The sequence below is a fragment of the Arachis stenosperma genome, chromosome 1, assembly GCF_014773155.1.
Source record: "Arachis stenosperma cultivar V10309 chromosome 1, arast.V10309.gnm1.PFL2, whole genome shotgun sequence".
NCBI classification, from domain to species: Eukaryota; Viridiplantae; Streptophyta; class Magnoliopsida; order Fabales; family Fabaceae; genus Arachis; species Arachis stenosperma.
This window is the reverse complement of record NC_080377.1, coordinates 101918628-101931686: the sequence shown is the minus strand read 5'-3', so window position 1 is coordinate 101931686 and position 13059 is coordinate 101918628. Positions and strand designations below refer to the sequence as shown.

At 36.9% G+C, this 13059-nt stretch overlaps 1 non-coding gene across 1 annotated transcript; it reads left to right on the top strand.

The window, feature by feature from the left end:
* The first annotated feature begins 617 nt into the window (after positions 1 to 617).
* On the top strand, positions 618 to 727 carry LOC130953872 (small nucleolar RNA R71). Its single transcript, XR_009076037.1, has one exon. It is a non-coding gene; the product is annotated as a small nucleolar RNA R71 (small nucleolar RNA).
* The last annotated feature ends 12332 nt before the right edge of the window (positions 728 to 13059 follow it).

Here is a 13059-nt window from a genome sequence, read left to right as displayed (position 1 = left end):
TTTGTTGATATTGTTGGTTTTGTGGTTGATTGCGATATGGTTGAGGGTTATTGTTCCATCTTTGGCTCGAGTTATACCGCCACCCTTGATTAGAATTGTCTCGCCACCCTTGGTTAGAATTGTCTCGCCACCCTAGGTTATAGTTGTTCCCTTGTTAATAGGGACCTTGATTCTCCGGGTGGTAGTTTGAACGGTTATAGATCGGATTGGCCATCGTCAACACATTGTCCTCTTGGAGTTGGGGACACTCATCAGTGTAGTGGGAGCTACATGATCACACTCCACACACTCTTTGTGGTCCTTTAATTTGATATTGTTGTGGGGCTCCTTGAGTTCTTGAGGGTCCTTGTTGTGATTGATGGACTTGTTTGAGGATGGTGGTCATCTCTCCTAAGGTTTTGGTTAGAATGGATTCACTTGGGGATACTTCCACAATAGCTTTGGATGGGGGTTTCTCACTCTTAAATGTTGGGTGGATTTGGCTAAGTCGGAGATGATTTGCCAAGCTTCCTCCGCCGTCTTGTACTTCACAAATGAACCATTGCTAGAGGCATCTAGGAGGATTTTGTCTTGAGGCTTGAGACCTTGACAAAAAAGCTCATCAGAACCAAATCTCTATTCGGTGATGAGGGCAAGAATAAAATAACTTCTTGAATCGCTCCTAGTACTCATGGAGCGTCTCCAACTCACTTTGTATAATGCAAGAAATTTCTTTCCTCAACCGATTAGTCACCTCAGGAGTAAAGAATTTATCCAAAAATTCTCTTTGGAGTAGATCTAAACTTGTAACCACCTTATCAGGCTAAGTGTAAAATCATTCATTCGTTTTTCCCTCAATGGAGAAGGGAAAAGGGATTACCAAAATCACAAGCTCATCCGACCCATGTCTTTAGGTGGTTGAACACACCACTTGGAAGTCTTTCAGATTCTTGACCGGATCTTCAGCATGCAATCCATGAAACTTAGAGCGATTTTTAGCTCAAAATTGGTGTCCAAGTCAGGATAATAGACTTGGAGCGGTTGAAGGGTAATGTCAGGTGCACCCACCTCCTTGAGAGTAGTTCTCCTTAGAGAAGCTATAGTTTCAACACTTGTATCAGTAGAAGCAACGTCAAATGAATCAACAGAGGAATAAAGGGTTCATTCATTGAATGACAACTTGGAATCAACCTCAAAAAAGGTTGGTGAATCGGCGGAAGCCACTTTACTACCCGTAAAGGCCAACCAATGCCGAGCTTGCCTAATGTATAATAAGGTTCGTTCAATCTCAGGGTCAAATGAGGCTAAGCTCGATTCTAGTAATGAACGCGTTATTCAACATAGGAAATATAACGTTCATGCAATTACTACTAAAGAAAAGTAACTACCAATTACTACTAAGTATAAATCCTAACTATTAATAAGGACAAGGAAACAATCAAAAAGTAACTATTCACATATGCACATATTCACACCAACCAATAATATGGCACACATATGTAAGTCCTAGACAACGGCGCCAAAAACTTGATGAGAGTTAATTGTCGGTCTAGGAATTCACAAGTTTTCAAACTCAAGTATGCCACAAGTATAGTCCAAACTGGCAACCAACTCTCAATCAAAGTTTAGAAAATGTCACAAAAGTTAAATTAATATTTGGGAGTAGAATCCCGAGTCATTTTCCCTAGGACTTCGCAGTTGAATGTACATCATTGGTTAGAAAATTTGAGATTTTGAATACGAATGTGGGAAAAGTAAAGTAGCTAGAAGTCGAAGAATAATTAACAAATAAATTGCAACAAGTAAAAACACTAAGCATGTAAACAATTATCTAGCAAGTATGGAATTAAGATGATAGCAATAAAAAGGTAACTAAACTAAGAAACAACGAATTTAAGCTTAAAGATCTAAGGAGTTAAAGTCAACGAAAGAGACGGTAATCGATTAATCAAAAGGGCCTTGGCTAGGGGTGAGAAATTAGGCTTCCTATCCTTGTTGTCAACCACAAACATGATAATTATCAAGAGTTATTCCCACTTTGTCATCTACTAACATCGAAGAAAAGTCATGTGGGTATGATTGATTCAATCCACAAATATTAGCCAACACACTAATTAGACTTAGTGAAAGGCTAGCGTTAGTGAAAACTAAACCAACCAACGACCCTAAATTACCAATCAATATTGGACATTAACAACTCAAGGATTCCTAATTATTCAACCCCCAAGCCAAGAATAAAAATCTACTCCATAATTAAAGTAAACAATCTATCAAACCCTGGTGAGCAATAAAAAGGAACATAATGTAATTAAGAAAATTAAGCAAAATTAAATCTACCCACTACCAATTATCAACACTAGTAGCTCAAATAACACATATAAAACATGAAGACATTAATGCATTAATAGAAATTCAAAAGTAACAAGATCCACAAATTAATAAACTAAGAGTTGCAAGAATTCTAAGTGGAATTAAAACTAAAGAAACTACAATTAAGGTAACAAAACTAAAATTAAACAAGATCCAATCCAAGAGTTAGAACAAAATATGATCAAGGAGCTCTAAAACCTAGAGAGAAAGGAGAGTTTCTCTCTCTATAAATCTAAGAATAAAAACTAGCCCAAAAACTATGTGAATGTGTGTATACTTGAGTCGCTCTACCCTCCATTCAGTTTAAGCCTTCCTCCTTTGAGAATCGTGCTGAATTGGGCCCAAAAAGTAGTTCAGAAATCGCTGGCACGTGCAATTTTAAGTGATGTACGTGCTTCATGTCATGCATACGCATGGTCCATGAGTACTCGCAAGTTTAGGTATCCGCTAGAGATGCGTATGCATAAGTCATGCATATGCGCAAGTGCCAAATCCTCAAATCTTCAATTATTCATGATTCTTCCACTTTTGAATGCCTACTGAACTTGAAATCACTCAACGAACACATCACGGCATCGAATGGAAGTAGAACTGGATTAAAATTGGCATTTTTAAGGCCTATAAAGCATGTTTTAAACTCTTAAGTATAATTTAGGAAGAAATCATAAAAGCATGCAATTTGGTGAATAAGTGCGAAAAGAGTTGACAAGATCTACTTATTTCAGTCCAAAATAAACCATAAAATTGTGGTTTATCAGCAGTCATCAGGGGAAATAAATCAAGGAAGAGTGTGCTATCACCTTTTCCTGTGAGGTCGTGCCATAAAGATAGAGGGATTAGTGCTCTACCACCTTGCAGACAGAGAGAGAACGTGGGGGAAAATATCAAGCGAGAGTGCCCTACTACCTTTTCCATATCCAACAAATCACAATTAATAGGAATGCGGGGGAATAAATTGAGGGAGAGTGCCCTACCACCTTTTTCACATCTAACAAATCATAATCAACGTGAATGCTGGGAATAAATCAAGGGAGAATGCTCTAACACGTTCCCCACATCCAACAAATCACAATCAATGCGAATGCGGGAAATAAATCGAGGGAGAGTGTCCTACCACCTTTCCCACTTCTACATTACAACAAGAGAGGGAATCCTGCATTTTCAACTTGCCAAACCACTCTGGGATATAGTGTCCACTATGCTCTTGTGATATGGTTCCCGCCACACTTCAGAATAAAAAACCGGATCGAAGAAAATCCTCGACCTTCTATCCAATCTCTCGATGTAACAAGAGAGGGAATGCTTAGCCCATCTTGTCCACTACAACAAGGGAAGGAATCCTTCATCCTCACCTTGTCTAACCACTTAACCCGGAGTAAGTGGAACAAACCACAACCCTTGAATCATACCTAGGTGTTTCAATCTCAACTCAGAGCAAGTGAAACAAAGCCACAATCCTTACATCCTACCCAGGCAATTAATTAATAATCATTAATCGATTTCTAATTAGAATAATCGTAATTACAATTTAAAATCAGGTTCAATCATACCCACAGTCTTAACAAAATTCATAATTCATCATAACTCCATTTACATACAAATATATGTATAACTGGAGGAAATCTTCTACCTCCCCAATTTGTGAGCGAAATTAAACTACCATCCTCACATCACACCGTAACCACGAACAAGCAGGATGGAACTACCATCCTTACCCGGTGCAAGTGCCAAAATAATTATCAAATCAACACACAAGCAGAAATGCCCAAACTTTGTCACGCAAGTGGGACAAACCTCCATCCTTGACAATCCAGCCATTTAGGCCACAATTAATCAATATCAATGTCATTTAGTAATTTCATAAATTATCAAATGCACTAATCCCAATTTATTATCAATTTATCAATTTTATTCTCTCGTGAGTGGGATAACACCACCGTTCTCATTATGGGTGGAAAAAAATCACTATCTCTACATAGTAATTTATACACTAAGCAAGCTGGATGACATCACCATCCTTGCTAGGCAAAAAATTAATATCACATCTTAAACCAAGTTATAATTCCATCAAGTCTCAAAAGATTCAACCTAACAAAACCCATTCTCTTATTATCTACTTCAATCCCATTATTGCGTGCATGGGATGAAACCACCGTCCCCACCACAGGCGGGACAAACCATGATCCCCGCAATATTTTATCCAGTTAACTAAGTGTTTATCCGGAAATAGTTTAATTTAATGTGTCATATCATTCTCCAATGTATTCAAGGTTTAGAAATTAGTTATTCGATTCCATACGGGGGGTTGAAGGGGTTATAAACATGTTAGGAAGGTTAAATAGTTCAAAAATAACATTTTAGCCAAAGCTAGGTAGTCATGCGTACGTTAACCTTTGAGGACCTTGATGTGTGAGCATCTTATACTCTTTTCCCCCTCATTTTTAGTTATTTTTTATTATATTTTATTAAGTTTTATTATATTTTATTACGAAAATCCTCTTTGGATGCTATTTTGAGTTGTTTTAGTATTTTTATGATTTTAGGTGAAATTTGGATGAATTTAGTAGAGTTTTGTGCAAAAGTAAAGGATGAAACTAGATGCTATCAACTCTGACCTCATTGCATTCCAACGAACATAACTTGAGCTATAGAGATGCAATTGGTGCGGTTCTAATGGTGTTAGAAAGCCAACTTCTAGAGATTTTCAACGATATATAATGATATTTACTTTTTTTCAGGAATCACTGCCAAATTTGGCACAAAACACCAGAAAAAACACCAGAACTCCCCTGCTTGGTGCAAAATGCTAAAAAAATGCCAGGAAAGGGCTAAATACGGGTCAAACTCACCCAAGGGAGCATCTTTAGTGGGATTTAGCTTTTAATAGCTATCTTTTATCATATTTTAGTTATTTTTAATTACAAACGAAATCTTTTAGACCCAGACTTTATTATTTTATTTTAATTTCATAACAAATTAGGTTAATATTTAAAGAAAAAGATAATTTGCATTCCAGATCTTCTTTTCTTCGGCATATTTTTAAAACCCTAGTTTTTCTCTGTAAGTCATGAGCAACTAAACCTTCTAGTTAAGGTTAGGAGCTTTGTTTATTCTATGGATTAGTACTATTACTCTTCTATTTTAATTCATGTATTGATTTCAATTTTAAGAATTTGTTTTTGTTCTTCATCTTATGGATTTAGGTAGATTGGAAGCATAATCCTTATTCTATTTGAGTTCTTGTGAACTTTGGAAAAATAATTTACTTGAACAACAACTTGAGACAATTTCTCCTAAACTACTAATTATTTAGACTTAACAGGATATGTGACATATAATCCTGTTATATTTGGGTAAATAGGATTTTTGTGGTACATAAACTAAAATTGAACTTAAACCACTAATTGAAAATAAGTGACCAAGAAATTGGTGGTTGACTAGGTTAGGAGAGATTAAATCACTAAGGAATTAGGGTTTAGTCATATATAGTTTGCCATGAATTGAATCTTGCATGGTTAAAATAGTTGGTAAGAAAAGTTAATCCAGAAGATAAACATCTCTGAAATCTCAACTGTTTTCTCATATATTCTTCACATTAATTTACTGTTTGCTTTTAATTCTCTGAATATACTGTTTAACACAATTAAAACCACAAAACACTCTTTTCTTCTTGTCTGACTAAGCCAATCACTAGACCATTGTTGCTTAATCCATCAGTCCTCGTGGGATCGACCCTCACTTACCTGAGGTATTACTTGGTACGACCCGATGCACTTGCTGGTTACTTGGAATCGGTATTTGCAAATTTTATGTACGACACCAGAGCTTCACTCAGAAACTTGGAGATGTAAGTAGGCCAGTTGAGCAAGCAAATACCTAAGAGGCCTTCTAATACCCTCCTTGGTGATACTGTGGTGAATCCAAGAGAATAATGCAATACTATTCACTTGAGAAGTGGTAAAGTAATAGGTTTAGAGGCCAAGGTTAATGAGGAGCCAGTTGAAAAAGAATCTCCAGAGGAGAAAAAGGTGGAGGAGGAACACATCCCTCCTAGGCATGCAGATAACCCTTTTCCAATCACTCTTGATACACATCCCGCATTACCCAAGGCACTAGAGTACAGAGCCAAATTTCCATACCTTCAAAGACTTCAGAGACCACCTAACACTCTTCTTAGTGACATAAAAGTAAATCCAAGAGAAGAGTGCAAAGCTCTCACCATGACCAAGGAGGTTGAGTTTAAGGAGGTGTATGTTGCTGAGGAATTGAAGGAAGAAAAGGCTCAAGGAGATATTGGAAGGACATTACTACACGCCCCATTAGAGGCACAAGAGCCTGAAGTATTACACCCTCAGAAGCTACAAGAGGAGACCAAGGATGAACAATCAACTCAGTTCTTGGAGATCTTCAAAAAGTTGCACATCAATATTCCTTTTGTTGAGGTGTTAGAGAAGCTACCTCCCTATATGGCCTTCAAAAAAAGCCTACTCTTTGAGAAGAATGCCTTGAAGGGAGATAAAACTGTAGCCTTGACCAAGGAATATAGTGCACTGATTCAGAGGAAGCTACACAAGAAGACGTCGGACCCCAAAAGCTCTCTAATCCCCTGTACCATTGGGACTATTACTTTTGAGAAAGCACTGTGTGACCTTGGCTCAAGAATAAATCTGCTGCCTCTGTCTATAATGAAGAAGTTGGGAATCCAAGAGGCGCAACCTACAAGAATAGCACTAGAGATGGCTGACAAGTCTTGAAAGTAGGCATATGGGCTAGTGGAGAACGTACTAGTCAAGGTTGGAGAGCTCTTCCTCCCGGAAGATTTTGTGATACTTAACATGGAAGAAGAAACAAATGATTCTATCATCTTAGGAAGGCCATTCCTAGCCACTGGAAGAGCCCTCGTTGATGTTGAGAGAGGTGAATTAGTGCTGAGGTTACATGAGGATTGGATGGTCTTCAAGGTTTTTCAACCTCTACCACCCCTTGACAAAAGACGTACTTGCATGCAAAGTGCAATACTAAAGCCTCCCCCCATAGTAGAACCTCATACAGTTCTCCCAGATATCAAACCTAACTTTGGTGTTAGGCATTCACCACCCACCAAGGAGGAAGGAAAACCCAAGAAGAAAGTACCTAAGGACTAGAGTAACAAAAAGATCCCTACTGAAGACTCCTTACCAAGAATGAAATTGGTACTCACTAGAAGTCCAATCTTGCCTCATACAGTGAATAAGATCCTGCCTCTTGAGCATATTGAGTTGATCCATGAGAGCACAGGAAAGAAGTTCACAGTGAGGGGTGAGGATTTAAGCCTCTATGATTATCTTCCTCTTTAAAGGAGCCGACCGCCTAGCTAGTGATGGTAAAGAAGCACTTGTTGGGAAGCAACCCAACCATAAGTATCCTTAAGTTTATTTCAATTTTATTTCAGTTTTATTTTAGTTTGATTTTTCATTGATTTTCAAAGATTTTCTAGGTTATCTAATGTTTGTGAACGTGTATAGCGCTTAGAACAGGGACAGGAAGACTTAGACAGAAAAACAGAACACCCTGGAGGATCTATGTTCCGGGCATTTAGCGCCATGAGGGGAGTAATGGTTTGGGTGTTTCACGCCCAAATTGAGCGTTCACATGCAAAGTTTTGATTCCCTTGGGGCGTTTCACGTCCATAACAGGAGTTTAACGCCACCAAGGTGGTAAAAAAATTTCCAAATTTAAATTTTCCTTCCTCTTCTATCAATTTTATTTTTTCTTTATACTCATCCGTGTGCCCTTCATGTCCCTTCCCATTTTCAGTTTTCTTTGCTTGAGAACAAGCAAACTTTTAAGTTTGGTGTTATAGAGTAAGCTCTCGATTTAAATTATCATTAATGGCACCAAAGGAAGGTGAATCATCTTCATGGAAGAGCACAACTTGAGGAGGGAGCAGCAGCCACCATAACTGAGGTAATTAAGTTTCATTATCCCTTACCTTATATTATCTTTTATTTTTCTAGTACTTTTTAGCTTATTTCATGTTTCTCCATTCTAGCTTTTGCATGATTACTAGTAAGATTTCCTTGCTTTCTAGTTTAGTTCCTTATTTTGTATTTTATGTTTATTTTAAAAGATGTCTCATGTATCCTGCTTTGAGCTTAAACAAAAAACAAAAGAAAAAGAAGTAGTATAATGCATAAGATTTTGAGTTATATATTGCGTGCTCTAGTCACTTTGATATGGTGGCCTTACTTCTATTTCTGAATGTATGAATTAATAGTGCATATTTGATATTGGAGTTGAGAATATTAGTTCTTGAGGAACAAGAATTTAGAAAAGTATTATTGATTCTTTGAAATAAGAAAGATATTGATTCTTGAAGTAAAATAAATAGCAAAAAGAATTGAAAAGAAAAGAAAAATCAAAAGAAAAAGGTCTAAGACTTTGAGCATCAATTGTTAGGAGGGTCAAAACTGATCTAAAGCTCAAAAGAGTGGTTTTCCTTAACCATATGCTTGTGGTGTAAAAGTGTCAAGTAATTCTTAAGACTGAGCATTTAAAGTTGTGACCAATTGCTGTTACAGAGTATGCCTAAGGCTCCGAGCACCACTGTCTGGGAGAAATAAAAAGAAAAATTAGAACTCAAGGAGTCCCCCAGTCAAGTGCTTGTGGTGTTTTCTGTGCTAAGTTAAGCTTAAGGACAAAACACTTAGAGTCACAGTTAGGCTCAAGGTGCAAAGCACCAAAGAAAAAAAAAAGAAAAAGCTGTGTTCAAGGATCAATTAGAGCCTAAAGAAGAGAATCTATAATATCATCTGAGTTCTAGTATTGAAGGATACCAATATTTCTAAGCTTCAAAGGATAGTGAGATGCCGAACCTATTCAGAATTAGAGTGTCATTAGCCCCATTCAGTAACAAGATCTGAGCTTAAATGACAACTCAAGTCTCAGACGTTTTCTGTTCTTGGTCCTACATTGTTTTGGTTGCTTGAGGACAAGTAACATTTTAAGTTTGGTATTGTGATGTGTGAGCATCTTATACACTTTCCCCCCTCATTTTCTAGTCATTTTTTATTATATTTTAGTACAAAAATCCTCTTTGGATGCTACTTTGAGTTGTTTTGGTATTTTTATGATTTTAGGTGAAATTTGGGTGAATTTGGCAGAGTTTTGTGCAAAAGCAAAGGAAGAAAGTAGATGTTGTCAACCCTGACCTCCTTGCATTTCAATGAGCAATTGACACAGTTCTAACAGCGTTGGAAAGCCAACTTCTAGAGATTTCCAACGATATATAATAGTCTATACTTTTCTTTTGGAATCACTGCCAAATTCGGCGCTAAACGCCGAGCTTGGCATTTAGCGCCCAAAGAGGACAGAACTCATTGCCCACTCCCGGCGCAGAACGCCAGGAAAAACGATAGAACTCCCTTTCTTGGCGCAAAACGCCAGAAAAATGCTAGGAAGGGCCAAATATGAGTCAAACTCACCCAAGGGAGTATCTTTAGTTGGATTTAGCTTTTAATAGCTATCTTTTATCATATTTTAGTTATTTTTAATTACAAATAAAATCTTTTAGGTCCAGACTTTATTATTTTATTTTAATTTCGTATCAAATTAGGTTAGTAGTTATAGGAAAAGATCATTTGTATTCCAGATCTTCTTTTCTTCGGCACGTTTTCAGAACCCTAGTTTCTCTCTGTAAGTCATGAGTAACTAAATCTCCTGGTTAAGGTTAGGAGCTCTGTTTATTCTATGGATTAATACTATTACACTTCTATTTTAATTTATGTATTAATTTCAATTTCAAGAATTTGTTTTCGTTCTTCATCTTACGGATTTGGATATATCAGAAGAATAACCCTTATTCTATTTGAGTTCTTGTGAACCTTGGAAAAGCAATTTACTTGAACAACAGCTTGAAAACAATTTCACTTAAACCACTAATTATTTGGACTTAACAAGATACGTGACATATAATCCTCTTATATTTGGGTAATTAGAATTTTTATGGTACATAAACTAGAATTGGACTTAAACCTCTAATTAAAATTAAGTGATTAAGGAATTGGCGGTTGACTAGGTTAGAGGAGATTAAATCACTAAGGAATTAGGGTTTAGTCATATATAGTTTGCCATGAATTGAATCTTGCATGATTAAAATAGTTGGTAAGAAAAGTTAATCCAGACGATAAACATCTCTGAAACCTTAATTGTTTTCTCATATATTTTTGAATTTACTATTTAACGCAATTAAAACCACAAAACACTCTTTTTTGCTTGTCTGACTAAGCCAATCACTCGACCATTGTTTCTTAATCCATCAGTCCTCGTGGGATCGACCCTCACTCACTTGAGGTAATACTTGGTACGACCCAGTGCACTTACCTGTTAGTTTGTAGACACATAAAATCTGCACCAAGTTTTTGGCGTTGTTGTCGGGGATTGTTCGTGATAGACAACTACCGGTTGTTTGATTGCTTATATTAGGCATTTTAGTTTTAATTTTATTTAACTTTTAGCTTTAATTTTCGAATTTCGCATCAATTACTTTTACTTAATTTTTGAAATTAAGTTTGGTGTCTCCTAATTATTTTATTTTAATTTTCTTTAATTAATTTTTCTTATAATTTTTGAAAATTATGTTCCATTTGTGCTTAGTAAATTTTCATTTTTCTTCTTTATTCATCTAGTTGATGCATGGGCCTCTTAAGCTAGTTTTACAACCCTTTTTCATTAGTTTTCATTTGGTTTCATGCACTTTCTTAGGCAATAAGTAAGTATTTGGATGAGAATTGCATGCATATCTTGATTCAATAAAAAATGGTTAATTATGTGCATTTTCATGAGATTTATGCAAGAATTTACTTTTTGCTATGAATGATGCAAAATCTTGTGATTATGGCAAGGCTTTGATGCATTTGTTTGGTTGATGATAGGTGAAGAGAAGCAGAGGAAGGGTGAGAAAGAAACAGAGAAGGCGACGTTGGTGGCCAAAGTTGGCTCACCAATGTTGGTGAACCAACGTTACCACCAACGTCTTCGATAAAAGCTCACATTAGAGATTGAAACATTTTGATGTGACGCGTATGCGTGAATGACGCGTACGCTTAAAAGTGGAAAAATGGCAAGTTTTGCGTACGCATGGGCGACGCACACGCACAAAACGGCAAAAGACCAGTTTTGATGCGTACGCGTGGGCGACGCGTACGCGTCGTTGGTGTGCAAACGTTGCCACCAACATTTTCGATAGTTTTTAAGAAAGTTGCATGGAAGACTGGTCATCAACGCGCACGCGCGAGCGATGCGTACGCGTGACCAGGTCAATGTTGGTAGTAATGTTGGTGCACAAACGTTGCCTCAAACATTCCTCAATGGAGTAAAGGGAACATTGGCAAACGTTAGTGGCCACCAACCTTAGTGACTAACGCCCATGCTGAGCCCATTTCCAGTGGTACCCATGCAAGCTTGTGAACGTTGGTTAGCTCAAGCCCATGTCAACATCACTAAAAGCCACTCCTAACTTGCTTCAACAGAGGCCAAAGCCCAGATCCAAAGACTTGAAGATTGATTAGGAAAGTGTTTAAATAGAGAAGATTTTGAAGTAGAAAATAGGCTGGGAAGCAAGGACCCTAATTGAGAAACCCTGAGAAAGTTTTCTTCTGTACTTTTCTTTCTTTTACATATTTTCTTTCTTTTTGGTTTTGATTGAGCAATGATGAACTAAACCCCCACTTCATTAGGGGGCGGAGCTCTATTGTAATCATAATGAATCAATGAAATTCTTCTTCTTCTCAATCCGCTTAAGTAGCTATAAGATATCTTCTGTTTTAACTGTGATTCACTCACTTCGGAAGGGGGTTTTAATCAATTGAATGTTTGTGTGAGCCTCGAAAGGGGAATCATGAGCATTAGAATTAGAGTTCTATCCTTCACAACTCACTTGACCAACACTATTCGGGAGGAATGGAGGTCTTGAGAGTTTGTGTGGCTTATGGATAAGGGAATGTGCTTAATCTCTTCTCATGACAATTAGATAAAGGAATTGGCAAAATTGATTGTGATTTGAGAGATTGGATTGCCAAGAAATTGGGATCCAATCAATTATAATCCGCCATAGATCTACTCATATAATTGAGAAGGAAGTTGAGACCCATTTGATTCATGATGGATTATGATATCTCCAATCCCTAATGAATCTTTCTCTTTGGTTTTCTTCAACTTAGATCACCCTGAATTTACTTTAATTGCAATTGTTTACTACTTTCTTGATTCCCAGCACCGAAGTCCCTACTTATGGTTCATGCAATTTAAATTGCAGTGCTATTTACATTCATGCCTTTTATTTTTTGCAATTTAAGATTCAGCTCATTTAAGTTTCTTGCACTTTAAGCTTCTGCTCAATTAGTTTTCAGCATTTAATTCTCTAGTCCTTTTACTTTCCAGCATTTATATTTCCAGTACTTTACATTTTGTTGCTCTATTTCCATTGAGAATTTACTTTCTGCTCATTTATTTTCACTAAACTCTTTCAATATTAGCTTGACTAGTCTCATCACCCAAAATTGCTTAATCCATCAATCCCTGTGGGATCGACCTTACTCTTGTGAGTTTTACAACTTGGTGCGACCCAGTATACTTACCAGTAGTTTCAGCGGACGCATTTTCCTCCATCAAGTTTTTGGCACCGTTGCTGGAGATTAATATATATTGACAATGATTAAGTAGGTGATAGTC